Source organism: Oncorhynchus clarkii, chromosome 32, assembly GCF_045791955.1.
Source record: "Oncorhynchus clarkii lewisi isolate Uvic-CL-2024 chromosome 32, UVic_Ocla_1.0, whole genome shotgun sequence".
Classification (NCBI taxonomy): domain Eukaryota; kingdom Metazoa; phylum Chordata; class Actinopteri; order Salmoniformes; family Salmonidae; genus Oncorhynchus; species Oncorhynchus clarkii.
Window position 1 is genome coordinate 15283156 of NC_092178.1, and position 16319 is coordinate 15299474.

Consider the following 16319-nt stretch of genomic DNA (forward strand, 5'->3'; position numbering starts at 1 on the left):
CACACACACACACACACACACACACACACACACACACACACACACACACACACACACACACACACACACACACACACACACACACACACACACACACACACACACACACACACACACACACACACACACAGAGGGGAGGACGGCTCATATTAATGGCTGGAATGGAGTGGTTACAAACGCACTGAAACCGTGTGTTTGATGTATCTGATACCATTCCACTTATTCCGCTCCAGCCATTACCACGAGCCCGTCCTCCCCAATTAAGGGGCCACCAACCTCCTGTGGTACACACACACGGATACAGAGAAAAACACACACACTTCTCATAATCCAGTTTTATTATGATGGCGCCGGAGGTGATGGCTGCCGTTTTACGAGCTCCTTACCAATTGTGCTATTGTATGTGTTTTTTCGTGTTATTTGTAACTTATTTTGTACGTAATGTTTCTGCCACCGTCTCTTATGACCGAAAAGAGATTTGGAATATCAGGACAGCGATTACTCACCTTGTACAGGACAAAGATTTTTTTCTTTAGTAGGACGCAAAGGATTTACTTCAGACACCCAACAAGGCCCAAATCCCCACCATTCGCATGAAGAAGAGACGGAGATATTGGGGACATAGGTCGGGGTGCCTTGTAAGGATCCGTTGGCGAGTGAGTAATCCCCCTCTACCGACAGTCCTATTAGCCAACGTGCAATCATTGGATAATAAAATGAATGAACTCAAATCAAGACTATCCTACCAACGGGACATTAACAACTGTAATATCTTATGTTTCACAGAGTAGTGACTGAACGACAACATGGATAACATACAGCTGGCTGGGTTTTCGGTCTATCTACAAGATAGAATACCTGCCTCCGGTAAAACAAGGGGTCGTTGTCTGTGTCTATTTGTAAATAACAGCTGGTGCACAAAATCTAATATTAAGGAAGTCTCTAGGTTTTGCTCGCCTGAGATAGAGTATCTCATGATAAGCTGTAGACCACACTATTAAACAAGATGTACTGGCTTAAGCAGAGGGACACGTAGTGTGTTACTGATGGTAGGCTTTGTTACTTTTGGTCCCAGCTCTCTGCAGGTCATTCACTAGGTCCCCCTGTGTGGTTCTGGGATTTTTGCTCACCGTTCTTGTGATCATTTTGACCCCACGGGGTGAGGTCTTGCGTGGAGCCCCAGATCGAGGGAGATTATCAGTGGTCTTGTATGTCTTCCATTTCCTAATAATTGCTCCCACAGTTGATTTCTTCAAACCAAGCTGCTTACCTATTGCAGATTCAGTCTTCCGAGCCTGGTGCAGGTCTACAATTTTGTTTCTGGTGTCCTTTGACAGCTCTTTGGTCTTGGCCATAGTGGAGTTTGGAGTGTGACTGTTTGAGGTTGTGGACTTTTATACTGATAAGTTCAAACAGGTGCCATTAATACAGGTAACGAGTGGAGGACAGAGGAGCCTCTTAAAGAAGAAGTTACAGGTCTGTGAGAGACAGAAATCTTGATTGTTTGTAGGTGACCAAATACTTATTTTCCACCACAATATGCAAATAAATTCATTAAAAATCCTACAATGTGATTTTCTGGATTTTTTTTTCTCATTTTTTCTCATAGTTGAAGTGTACCTATGATTAAAATTACAGGCCTCTCTCATCTTTTTAAGTGGGAGAACTTGCACAATTGGTGGCTGACTAAATACTTTTTTGCCCCACTGTATATTTTTTTGTAGCTGCCTATTTATCACCACAGACTGAGGCTGGCACTAAATGGCCATAATCAAACAAGAAAATGCTCATCCAGAGACGGCGCTCCTAGTGGCCGGGGACTTTAATGCAAGGAAACTTAAATCTGTTTTACCTCATTTCTACCAACAGCATGTTAAATATGCAACCAGAGGAAAAAACAAACAAACCCTACACCACTTTTACTCCACACACAGGGATGCGTACAAAGCTCTCCCTCACTCTCCATTTGGCAAACCTGACTAAAACTATATCCTCCTGATTCCTGCTTTCAAGCAAAAACTAAAGCAGAAAGTACCAGTGACTCGCTCAATATGGAAGTGGTCATATGACGCAGATGCTAAGCTACAGGACTGTTTTGCTAGCACAGACTGGAATATGTTCCGGGATTCTTCTGACGGCATTGAGGAGGACATCACATCAGTCACTGGCTTCATCAATAAGTGCATCGATGACTTCGTCCCCACAGTGACAGTACATACGCCAACCAGAAGCCATGGTTTACTGGCAACATCTGCACTGAGCTAAAGGGTAGAGCTGTCGCTTTCAAGGAGGGGACTCTAACCCGGAAGCTTATAAGAAATCCCGCTATACCCTCCGACGAACCATCAAACAGGCAAAGTGTCAATACAGATCGAATCGTACTACACCGGCTCCGATGCGCGTCGGATGTGGCAGGGCTTGCAAACTATTACGGACTTCAAAGTGAAGCACAGCCGAGAGCTGTCCAATGACACGAGTCTACCAGACGAGCTAAATAACTTCTATGCTCGCTATAAGGCAAGCAACACTGAAGCATGCATGAGAGCATAAGCTGTTCCAGGCGACTGTGTGATCACGCTCTCCATAGCCTATGTGAGTAAACAAGTCCACAAGGCCGCAGGGCCAGACGGATTACAAGGACATTTACTCCGAGCCTGCGCTGACCAACTGGCAAGTGTCTTCACTGACATTTTCAATCTGTCCCTGACCGAGTCTGTAATACCAACATATTTCAAGCAGACCACCATAGAACCCAAGAACCCCAAGGTAACCTGCCTAAATGACTACTGTCGTAGCATAGACTATCATTAAATGTGAAGACTGTATATTATCAAATAAATTCTCTATGTAATTTAATTTCGCAATTAAAATAGTCATGTAACTTTAATTAACTAGGAAGTAAGGGCACCACGGAAAATGTTGTTTATAGAGTTTAAATTTCCCGAATATAACTCTTCAGATATTTTCATATCTTATCGATTACAGTCACTTATTGTATTATTACCTCAGTCATATTCGGAATGTCGCAAACCCTTGGATATCTGCACGAACCCTAATATAGATCATGAATCAGCGATATACAAATTGGCTTAATTATTTATTTACTAACTTACTTCATCAATCACAGAATTACATAGACACTAGAGGTCGATTAATCAAAATGGACGATTAATTAGGGCCGATTTCAAGTTATAGCAATCGGTAATCGGCATTTTTGGACACCGATTGTGGCAGATTTTTTTTATTTATTAGATTTTTTTATACCTTTATTTAACTAGGCAAGTCAGTTAAGAACACATTCTTATTTTCAATGACAACCCACCGTTCCTAGGTTAACTGCCTTGTTCAGGGGCAGAACGACAGATTTTTACCACGTCAGCTCGGGGATTCGGTCTTGCAACCTTCCGGATACTAGTCCAACGCTCTAACCACTTGCCTTACATTGCACTCCACGAGGAGCCTGCGTGGCAGGCTGACTACCTATTACGCGAGTGCAGCAAGAAGTAAGTTACTAGCTAGCATTAAACTTATCTTAGAAAAAAACAATCAACCTTAACATAATCACTAGTTAACTACACATGGCTGATGATATTACTAGTTTATCTAGTGTGTCCTGCGTTGCATATAATTGTAAATCGTAATCCTTACCATAAACATCAATGCCTTTCTTTAAAATCAATACACAAGTATATATTTTTAAACCTTCATATTTAGTTAATATTGCCTGCTAACATGACTTTCTTTTAACTAGGGAAATTGTATCACTTCTCTTGCGTTCCGTGCAAGCAGTCAGGGTTTATGCAGCAGTTTGGGCCGCCTGGCTCATTGCAAACTGTGTGAAGACCATTTATTCCTAACAAAGGCCGTAATTAATTTGCCAGAATTGTACATAATTATGACATAACATTGAAGGTTGTACAATGTAACAGCAATATTTAGACTTAGGGATGCCACCCGTTAGATAAAATACGGAACGGTTCCGTATTTCACTGAAAGAATAAACGTTTAGTTTTTGAAATGATAGTTTCCGGATTTTACCATATTAATGACCTAAGGCTCGTATTTCTGTGTGTTATTATGTTATAATTAAGTCTATGATTTGATATTTGATAGAGCAGTCTGACTGAGCGGTGGTAGGCACCAGCAGGCTCGTAAGCATTTATTCAAACAGCACTTTAGTGCGTTTGCCAGCAGCTCTTCGCTGTGCTTCAAGCATTGAGCTGTTTATGACTTCAAGCCTATCAACTCCCGAGATTAGGCTGGTGTCATCGATGTGAAATGTCTAGCTAGTTAGCGGGGTACGCGCTAATAGCGTTTCAATACCTTGAAGTAGTTGTTCCCCTTGCTCTGGAGGGCCGCGGCTTTTGTGGAGTAATGGGTAAAGATGCTTCGAGGGTGGCTGTTGTCGATGTGTTCCTGGTTCGAGCCCAGGTAGGGGCGAGGAGAGGGACGGAAGCTATACTGTTACACTGGCAATACTAAAGTGCCTATAAGAACATCCAATAGTCAAAGGTATATGAAATACAAATGGTATAGAGAGAAATAGTCCTATAATAACTACAACCTAAAACTTCTTACCTGGGAATATTGAAGACTCATGTTAAAAGGAATCACCAGCTTTTATATGTTGTCATGTTCTGAGCAAGGAACTTAAACGTTAGCTTTTTTACATGGCACATATTGCACTTTTACTTTCTTTTCCAACACTTTGTTTTTGCATTATTTAAACCAAATTGAACATGTTTCATTATTTATTTGAGGCTAAATTGATTGTATTGATGTATTATATTAAGTTAAAATAAGTGTTCATTCAGTATTGTTGTAATTGTCATTATTACAAATTAATTAATTAAACAAAATTAAATGTTTCAAAAAAAATTGGCTGATTAATCGGTATAGCTACCGCTTCATGTTTTCTCATCTGTGGCAAATTTAGTTGGAAGTGGCTTTCATACTAGAGTATAAAAAGGGGCGTTCCATGACGCCAATGTAAATGTCTGTACTCACGGGGTGTGGTCACTGACTAGTTAAAACTTTATATGAAAGCCTTCTAAATGAGAGTATGGGTTATCATCACATCTCATCTTTCAAAAGTATACCTATACTCAATAATTTATTTTATCCAACATTCAGACGCAAACCCCATAATTGAGAAGTGTATACAAACAAACAAAGAGTAATGTGTGTCTCCTATCCTTCATGAGGTCACCAAATGAAACAAACTCGACATGACTGTCCCTTAAATGTCCACGGACCATTCCCACATTCTCAAAAAATATATTGTTTAATTCTCCAATTTTTGGGATTAGGAGCTTTGGCAAGATGAATGTATTTTTTTCTCCATAGGCTCTCTCGCTTACGTCGTGACACTACTGACCCGTAACACTAACGTCTGTAGCCACGAAGTGCTTTGAAAGGCTGGCCATGGCTCACATCAACACCATTATCCCAGAAACCCTAGACCTACTCCAATTTGCATACCACCCCAACAGACCCTCAGATGATGCAATCTCTATTGCACTCCACACTGCCCTTTCCCACTTGGACAAATGGACCACCAACAGTTGAAGTTGGAAGTTTACATACACTTAGGTTGGAGTCATTAAAAATAGTTTTTCTTGTTAACAAACTATAGTTTTGGCAAGTCGGTAATGACATCTAATGTGTGCATGACACAAGTAATTTTTCCAGTAATTGTTTACAGACAGATTATTTCACTATTTCACAGAAGTTTACATACACTAAGTTGACTGTGCCTTTAAACAGCTTGGAAAATTCCAGAAAATTATGTCATGGCTTTAGAAGCTTCTGATAGGCTAATTGACATCATTTGATTCAATTGGAGGTGTACCTGTGGATGTATTTCAAGGCTTACCTTCAAACTCAGTGCCTCTTTGTTTGACATCATGGGAACATCAAAAGAAATCAGCCAAGACCTCAGAAAAAAAATTGTAGACCTCCACAAGTCTGGTTCATCCTTGGGAGCAATTTCCAAATGCCTGAAGGTACCACGTTCATCTGTACAAACAATAGTACACAAGTATAAACACCATGGGACCACGCAGCCGTCATACCGCTCAGGAAGGAGAAACGTTCTGTGTCCTAGAGATTAACGTACTTTGGTGCGAAAAGTGCAAATCAATCCCAGAACAACAGCAACGGACCTTGTGAAGATGCTGTAGGAAACAGGTACAAAAGTATCTATATCCACAGTAAAACGAGTCCTATATCGACATTACCTGAAAGGCCGCTCAGAAAAGAAGAAGCCATTGCTCCAAAACCGCCATAAAAAAGCCTGACCATGAAGCACGGGGGTGGCAGCATCATATTGTGGGGGTGCTTGGCTGCAGGAGAGACTGGTGCACTTCACAAAATAGATGGCATCATGAGGGATGAAAATTATGTGGATATACTGAAGCAACATCTCAAGACATCAGTCAGGAAGTTAAAGCTTGGTCGCAAATGGGTCTTCCAAATGGACAATGTCCCCAAGCATACTGCCAAAGTTGTGGCAAAATGGCTTAAGGACAACAAAGTCAAGGTATTGGAGTGGCCATCACAAAGCACTGACCTCAATCCCATAGAACATTTTTGGGCAGAACTGAAAGTGTGTGCGAGCAAGGAGGCATACAAACCTGACTCAGTTACACCAGCTCTGTCAGGAGGAATGGGGCAAAATTCACCCAACTTATTGTGGGAAGCTTGTGGAAGGCTACCTGAAACGTTTGACCCAAGTTCAACAATTTAAAGGCAATGCTACCAAATACTAATTGAGCGTATGTAAACTTCTGACCCACTGGGAATGTGATGAAAGAAATAAAAGCTTAAATAAATCATTCTCTCTACTATTATTCTGACATTTCACATTCTTAAAATAAAGTGGTGATCCTAGACAGGGAATTTTTACTAGGATTAAATGTCAGGAATTGTGAAAAACTGAGTTTAAGTGTATTTGGCTAAGGTGTATGTAAACTTCCGACTTCAACTGTACGTGAGAATTCTATTCATTGACTACAGCTCAGCGTTCAACACCATAGTGCCCTCAATACTCATCACTAAGCTAAGGACAATGGGACAAAACACCTCCCTATGCAACTGGATCCTGGACTTCCTGCCAGGCTTCCCCCAGGTGGTAAGGGTAGGTAACAACACATCTGCCATGCTGATCCTCAACACGTGGGCCCCGCAGGGGTGTGTGCTCAGTCCCCTCCTGTACTCCCTGTTCACCCATGACTGCATGGCCAAGCACGACTCCAACACCATCATTAAGTTTGCCGACGACACAACAGCCTGATCACCGACAACATTGAGACAGCCTATAGGGAGAAGGTCAGAGAGCCGGCAGGGTGGTGCCAGGATAACAACCTCGCCCTCGATGTGATCAAAACAAAGGAGATGATTGTGGACTACAGGAAAAGAAGGACCGAACAAGCGCCCATTCTCATCGACGGGGCTGTAGTGGAGCAGGTTGAGAGCTTCAAGTTCCTTGGTGTCCACATCACCAACAAACTATCATGGTCCAAACACATCAAGACAGTTGTGAAGAGGGCACGACAATGCCTATTCCTCCTCAGGAGACTGAGGCATGGATCCTCAGATCCTCAAAAAGTTATACACCATTGAGAGCATCCTTACTGGTTGCATCACCACCTGGTATGGCAACTGCTCGGCCTCCGACCGCAAGGCACTACAGAGGGTAGTGCGTACGGCCCAGTACATCACTGGGGTCAAGCCTCCTGCCATCCAGGACCTCTATACCAGGCGGTACTGGAGTGCCAAGTCTAGGTCCAAAAGGCTTTCTAACAGCTTCTACCTCAAAGCCATAAGACTCCTGAACAGCTAATAAAATGACTACCGGGACTATTTAAATTGCCAACCCCCCACCACCATTTTTATGCTGCTGCTACTCTCTGTTTATTATCCATGCATAGTCATGCATGTTTTTTGTCATGTGACAAATAACATTTGATTCAATCTTTTTTTACCCAGAACAGTCTAGTTCAGTCTAGTTCAGTCCAGTTGAGCAGAGAAGGCGCTGTGCTGTGTATCCCTACCTCACCTACACTTCAACATAATAACATCCCCCACCAGTACTTTAATAAGTGGCAGAAGAGGGTTTCTGTCAGTCCCTGTGTTCACCATGCATCAGCCTTCCTTCTAGCTATCCGCTACAGTAGGACCTAGCAGCTAGAACATTCATTAGTGATCTGAAGTGTGCAGTATGCCTCACACCAGCAGTGCTGTGAGTGCACTAATTCCTTGGTGGTGGATGGGAGGTGCAGCCTGGGCGAATGCTATTAATCACTCCAGAGAATTCTCCCAGCAGTGCCAAATGTCTAACATGGGCTTCACTGTCTATTTATGCAGGCTGCCAGACAGTACAGGGCCCTAGAGTATGTGGCCAGTCACTGGAGACCTCTGGGTTTGGTTTGAGGTCTTCAAACTTGATGTTTGAAAGTTATTTAGACACCCTTGGAAGAAAGTGGAAGTTGAAAGACAAATGTGTCTTTGTTGTTAAAACAACTGTGTACTGAATGTTGGGGAATAAAACCATCTCAGATCTGCAGATTTTGCTGCGAAGAGACAATCATTAGAAAAATATCTGTTATTACCCCCATATACCTTGTTTCTGGTAAGAGGTTCAGGAACAGAAAAATCACAACTGTAATTTAAAATTAACCCTACAAATAGCAATCAGTCAATCAATCAGAAATATAAATACATCTCTGCTCATTGAAGGGTTTTTCTTTATTTTTACACTTTTATACATTGTATAAAAATAGTAGAGAGATCAAAACTATGAAATAACACATATGGAGTCATGTAGCAACCAAAAAAGTGTTAAAGAAATCAAAATAGATTTTATATTTGAGATTCTTCAAAGTAGCTACTAAGTCAGCTACTCTCAGCCAATCCCACCTATCTCTGTAGACTACCCTCTTTAGATTTCCATGTGCCATATATATATATATATATTTTTTTTTATATATACTTTTGTCCTCTAAAGACGGCCTAATAAATAAAAACATACAAAAAAATACAAATAAACCAATATGTAATGACAATGTAACTTGATCAGGGTGATTCCTTAAAATCATATCTCTTTGGACTGTGTGTATAATATTTACTGATAGATGGAGGCGTTCTCTAAGTACTGGTCCAGAGTAGAGGTCGACCGATTAATTCGTGCCGATTTCAAGTTTTCATAACAATCGGAAATCTGTATTTTTGGGCACCGATTTGCCGATTTGTTTTATTGTTATACCTTTATTTAACTAGGCAAGTCAGTTAAGAACACATTCTTATTTTCAATGATGGCCTAGGAACTGCCTCGTTCAGGGGCAGAACAACAGATTTTCACCTTGTCAGCTCGGGGGATCCAATCTTGCAACCTTACAGTTAACTTGTCCAACGCAATATCAACCTGCCTCTCTCTCGTTGCTCTCCACAAGGAGACTGACTGCCTGTTAAGCGAATGCAGTAAGCCAAGGTAAGTTGCTAGCTTGCATTAAACGTATCTTATAAAAAACAATCAATCATAATCACTAGTTAACTACATATGGTTGATGATATTACTAGATATTATCTAGCGTGTCCTGCGTTGCATATAATCTGACTGAGCATACAAGCATACACGTATCTAAGTATCTGACTGAGCGGTGGTAGGCAGAAGCAGGTGCGTAAACATTCATTCAAACAGCACTTTCCTGCATTTTGCCAGCAGCTCTTCGTTGTGCGTCAAGCATTGCGCTGTTTATGACTTCAAGCCTATCAACTCCGAGATGAGGCTGGTGTAACCGAAGTGAAATGGCTAGCTAGTTAGCGCGCGCTAATAGCGTTTCAAACGTCACTCGCTCTGAGCCTTCTAGTAGTTGTTCCCCTTGCTCTGCATGGGTAACGCTGCTTCGATGGTGGCTGTTGTCGTTGTGTTGCTGGTTCAAGCCCAGGGAGGAGCAAAGAGAGGGACGGAGGCTATACTGTTACACTGGCAATACTAAAGTGCCTATAAGAACATCTAATAGTCAAAGGTTAATGAAATACAAATGGTATAGAGATAAATAGTCCTATAATTCCTATAATAACTACAACCTAAAACTTCTTTACCTGGGAATATTGAAGACTCATGTTAAAAGGAACCACCAGCTTTCATATGTTCTCATGTTCTGAGCAAAGAACTGAAACGTTAGCTTTCTTACATAGCACATATTGCACTTTTACTTTCTTCTCCAACACTTTGTTTTTGCATTATTTAAACCAAATTGAACATGTTTCATTATTTACTTGAGGCTAAATTAATTTTATTGATGTATTATATTAAGTTAAAATAAGTGTTCATTCAGTATTGTTGTAATTGTCATTATTAACAAATTCAATTTAAATGATTCGGCCGATTAATCGGTATCGGCTTTTTTGGTCCTCCAATAATCGGTATCGGCATTGAAAAATCATAATCGGTCGACCTCCGTTTTTGTGCTTGTGCTCCAATGGGTGAGATAAGGTATAAGAGGCAGGGAAAGCTGATCTTAGATCAGTGGACAGAGTTGACTGCTCACTGGCATACATAACACTGAATATCTGATCATAGAGTGTATGAGGCACAATTGAACTATCTTTATTCCAAAATATCAAGATGTCTATAGTTGTAAATAAAAACATTTGACAAGCCTTGCAACATGCTATAAAACAGAGTACAGTCTGCCACTGTATTTGCCCCAGCCCTATTCATAATGTGTTTCACCGGAAGATGTGTTGAAAACATTAACATTGAAAACTGTGTGAACGCAACAGCTAGAATCTGGCACAGTATGACTTGATTAGCATCTCTTCACCATTGTGAGTTTGCCAAAGTCTCCATGGCGATAGAAAGCATAGCGAATGCCATTTTAGCTCTTTCACTGTTGGACCCCAGCTATGCAGTGTTACAGTAAGTTATTTGAATAAAGTGATTGAGGGGAAAGAGCCAGGACAGGATTTGAATAACAGATAATTAATTACTCAAGGAAAAAACGAACGTAGGGTGATTGGTCAGGGTGGATGGGTGGGCGACCCAAAGTTTGCGTGTTCAAATCTCATCATGGACAACTTCAGCATTTTAGCTAATTACCATCTGTTCAACTACTTACTGCTTTTTTGCTACTTTTCAACTACTTAGCATGTTAGTTAACCCTAACCCTATAACCTAACTCCTAAATGTAACCCTAACCTTAACCCCTTAGCCAACGAGCTAACGTTAGCCACCTAGCTGGAATTCATAACATATCATATACGCTTTGCAAATTCATAACATATTGTATGTTTTTCAAATTCGTAACGTATTGTATAGTTAGTACATTCGTAACGTATTGTATAGTTAGTAAATTCGTAACATATTGTATAGTTAGTAAATTCGTAACATATTGTATGTTTAGTACATTCGTAACATATAATACAAATGGTCATTCATAACGCATTATACGAAATGGGTAATGGACATCCACAAATGAATACATACCATACTAACATGAGTGTATCATTCTAAACGGACTATATCTGAATTACTTACAGAATAATATGAAATGCTCTGAGACCAGGTTGAACCCTGAGGTTAGAGGGTTTAGAGAAATTGTTTTCTTAGTAAACAAAGCACCTAACAATTGTCTGACCAAGGTGGGATTTGGACCCAACAGCTGTGAAAGCAGACATCGGCGGTGTGTTATTATTCTACTGAAATGAGAATGTCATTATACTCAGGAATCACCATAGGGTCTCATAACTCTTTGCCCTGAGTATCTGATCTCAGGGCTATATTTGGCCCCTGCTTCAAGCTAGTGGTGCTGATTTCCTGTCATCTATTCTAAGTTGGAAGGTTCTATGGTTGGTGCTTGATAGGCCTATAAGGTCTTTGGGCTAAGGACCATTTAATTCTTAGACATGATGATGGCCCTTCATAAAAGAAAAACATCTAGATCTGAAACTCGAGTTTTGTCAAGCGAGTGAGAGAGAGATCTGAAAACTCTTATACTTATAGGGCTTATGAATTGTACATTTGAGAGTAATAATCTATCTATATCAATATGGAAATATTCAGCAGGCTAACACGTGAGAATTGAATAATAATATAAACAAGATTTCTAAATATCAACATAAACTGTCAACATTCATAATGTTCCCTGAAGGTTCATGTGACACATGTGCACTGATCCTGTGCGACAACTATGTGTGTTGTGTTCATGTGTCCTCACATAGATAACAAGGTATGAGAGGTATGACAATAGCGTCAGGTGACAGGTCATTTCGACTCACCACACACTACACCATAATAATAATAAAACAAATGTTGACATGTCATCCTTTACACTTTCATCCTACGTCATTGGCATGCTGCATTGTATAGGCTATACCGTTGTCATCACATACACAAATAACAATGACATCGACATACAAAATACTCAAATTCGTATTTTCTAGCAATAGCCTTTTTGCAATTGCAATACCTGTTTTCTAAATAAACTGAAACGCCGCAAATACACAATGGTCTAACTAGCCATACAAACACAAAGACAAGACACACATCGATAATATGGAAAGGGCGATTGTTCAGACCTTTGTGGTTATCGGTGTCTTCCTTTCTCGTGCCAATACAGCGAATAGTATAACCGCAAGCGTTTCTCTGAGGCGAGCCATCTACAAACGTGCCGCCCCAGTCCCCACCTCTCTGCCGCTCTCCCTCCCATTCCCATCTCGTCAAAAATATAACAATCGTTAGAAAACAAACTAACCAACATATTTACCTTCTTTAGGTCCCTATCAAATCCTGGCGTAGTGTTTTATTTCGCTTTTGTAATGTCCCGGGTTGATTCGTTCCTACGTCTGCCGCTTCACCCAGCCTCCCTGTCAGTCAATCGCGCAGATAACCCTAAACTTCCGGGACTTCCAAATTAAGCAACATTTGTGAACCTGATAACGCAGTTGAGTGAGTGAACCACTGGCAAAGTACCAATCGGTGCCTCCAGTCTTTCTCTCCCCCCTGCCTGGTCTTGAGGAGCAGTGGAGGACGCCCCAGACACCTAGACTAAGTATGGAACGTCTGATTGACGTCTAATGTTGTGGTCTTACCCTGTGGTCTTACCCAATGGCTCAAAGGATAGTGCTGTGTGGACATTCAAATTATAAAAGCTAGTCATATGAAAATTGTATATTAACATTATCATCCTCTCCAAGATCATAAAGTTGCCCACTGGGCAAAAACTAATTGAATCAATGTTGTTTCCACATCATTTTAACCACAAAAATATATGTGATAATGTTGAATCAACATGGAAAAATCATTGGATTTTCAAAAAGTAATCAACGTAAGGGGATTATTATTATTTTTTTACCTAACTTTTAACCTAAATTAAGATTTTTTTTTGGGGGGGGGGGGGATTTCACCTTGAATTCACAATAGTTGACAACTCAAACAAATGTAAATCAAAACAAACTGACGTCTAGACCCAGTGGGTGGGGATCATTATGTGCTGATATAATCGCTGGTTTTAACAGGGCCATTCACTGTGCCCCTGATTATGATAACGGCACCTACTACTTACTGTCTGTCACGTCCCAATTCACAACCTGCCTCTGAATTCCGTCATGGCGGACGTCAGATGCCATGGAAGCCGTAGTGATGTCACGTGAAAGGCCTCTATCTCTGCTGTGTCATGGCAGCTGCCTGAGTTACACTGTAGGCTGAAATAGACCAACTGTGTCCCAAATGGCACCCTGTTCCCTATGCAGTGCACTACTTTGACCAGAAAAGGGTACCATGCTGCCTCCGTGCCAGATTAGGGAGGAGAGAGTAGGGATCTTTTATTGATTAGAAAAGCCTCTGAATCATTGATAGGCTTCCCCAGAGGACTCCATTCCCAAACTCTCTGCTGCCAGACGTGTTTGTTTGAGTGTGAGGTGAACGCTTGTCCCACGTCATTGAATGTTCAGCTAAAATGGTGGAGGGGCCTTGGGTGACAGTGTTACAAAATGAAGAGCAGGAGCATGGTCACCAGCATACAGCCAGCAGACATTTTGTATGTAATCCCATAAGGCTTCTGGCTGCTCTGTAGTAATTTACACACAAGCACGTGTAAAGCACATCATGCTGTTTGCTTAGCTTGTACCACTTCCTCCCGATTCAGCCCATTGTCACGCCCTGACCTTGGAGAGCCGTTTTATTTCTCTATTTGGTTAGGTCAGGGTGTGATGTGGGGTGGGCATTCTATGTTTTGTTTTCTATGTTTCTTTATTTCTATGTTTTGGCCGGGTATGGTTCTCAATCAGGGACAGCTGTCTATCGTTGTCTCTGATTGGGAATCATACTTAGGTAGCCCTTTTTCCTTCCTTTCAGTGTGGGTAGTTATCTTTGTTAGTGGCACTAGAGCCTTGTAAGCGTAACGGTTGTTGCGGCATTGTTTTGTTGGTGACTTTTACAATAATAAAATAAAATGTACATTCACCACGCTGCACCTTGGTCTCCTTCCAACGACGGCCGTGACACCCATAGCTTACGCGAACTCGGGACCACTGTCTTGCTAGTACACGTGACCTCCCTCCTGAAGTGTCTTACCAGTCGGCACCATGAAAAAAACTAGCTATTTGCTGGTTCAAGTGGGGACAGTTCAGGCTGAGGAGTCTCACACATCCCCATGTGCTACATACACCCCTCAAACTTCCCCAACAGCAACCCAAGTTTTGAGCTGAGCGCAACTGTAGATCTGGATCACGGCACCACTGTGAAGGTCATCACGTTGCTCGAGTACCACTTCCTCCCGATTCGGCCGATACCTGGCGCAAACTCAGGACCTCTGCCTTGTCAGGAAGACAAAGGAGCTGATCGTGGACTACAGGAAACGGAGGGTCGGGAACACCCCCATTCACATCGACGGGGTTGTAGTGGAGCGGGTTAAGAGCTTCATGATCCTCGGTGTCCACATCACTAAGGATCTACCATGGTCCTTAACACACCAACACAGTCATGAAGAGGGTACAACAATGGCTCTTCCTCTCAGAAGGCTGAAAAGATTTGGCATGGGCCCTCAGATCCTCAAAATGTTCTACAGCTGCACCATAGCGAGCATCTTGACTGGCTGCAACACAGCTTGGAATAGCAACTGCTAGGCATCTGACCTCAAGGCGCTACAGAGGGTAGTGTGTACTGCCCAGTACATCACTGGGGCCGAGCTCCCTTCCCCCAAAAATGGTCAGACTCCATCCACCCAAGCCACAGACTGTTCTCTCTGCTACCGCACGGCAAGTGGTACCAATGCACCAAGTCTAGAACCAACATGACCCTGAACAGCTTCTACTCCCAAGCCATAAGACTCCTAAACAAGATAGCTACATAGCTCATCAAATATCTACCTGGACTACCTGCATTGACCCTTTTTATAATATCCACACACATGGATACTGACACCACACACATACTCACCACATACTCTGCTGCTAGTCACTTTACCCCTACCTGTATGTACAGTACATAGCTACCTTAATTACCTCGTAGCCCTGCACATCGACTTGGTACTAGTACTCCCTGTATATAGCCATGTATATATTTTCTACTCCCTATACAATTAGTTTACAAAGTATTAGGAATACCATCCTAATATTGTGTTGCACCCCCCACTCCCCCTTTTTGCCCTCAGAACAGCCTCAATTCATCAGGGCATGGACACTACAAGGTGTTGAAAGCGTTCCACAGGGATGCTGCCCCATGTTGACTCCAATGCTTCCCACAGTTGTGTCAAGTTTGTGGATGTTCTTTGGGTGGTGGACCATTCTTGATAAACACAGGAAAATGTTTAGCATGCAGTTCTTGATACACTGAAACAGGTCCGCCTGGCACCTACGACCATACGCCGTTCAAAGCCACTTAAATCTTTTGTCTTGCCCATTCACCCTCTGAATGGCACACATAAAAAATCATTCTATAACCTGTCTCCTCCCCTTCATCTAAATGGATTGAAATGGATTTAACAAGTGACATCAATAAGGGATCATAGCTTTCACCTGGTCAGTCTTTCATGGATAGTCATGTTATTTTCACAGTTTATTTCATCTTTAACTCTTTATTGTTGGAAAATAACTGGTAAGCAAGTGTTTCACTGTTAGGCTACAAAGCACACACACACACACACACACACACAGAGGAAAGTAAGCACACACACTGGAAAGTAATCAGCTACTTAACCCAACTAAACTAAGAACATTGTTTTTAAACACCAGTCTCCCAAAAGGTTTTACAACCATATTTGAGTGATGAGGGGTTTGGGAATTGAGGACGTATGCAAATAGACGGTGAGTCTGTT

At 41.7% G+C, this 16319-nt stretch overlaps 1 protein-coding gene across 4 annotated transcripts in view; it reads right to left on the reverse strand.

The window, feature by feature from the left end:
- The window catches only part of LOC139391859 (adenylyl cyclase-associated protein 2-like), a 36018-nt gene extending 22893 nt beyond the window's left edge, over positions 1 to 13125 (reverse strand). The window contains exon 1 of one of the 4 annotated variants that reach the window (XM_071139461.1): positions 12771 to 13028. The gene's annotated coding sequence lies outside the window, so the exon portion shown is untranslated. Of the gene's footprint in view, positions 1 to 12582; positions 12744 to 12770 lie in introns of those variants that run through there. The other 3 variants (XM_071139459.1, XM_071139458.1, XM_071139462.1) reach the window with 3 other exon arrangements.
- Positions 13126 to 16319: the final 3194 nt, after the last annotated feature.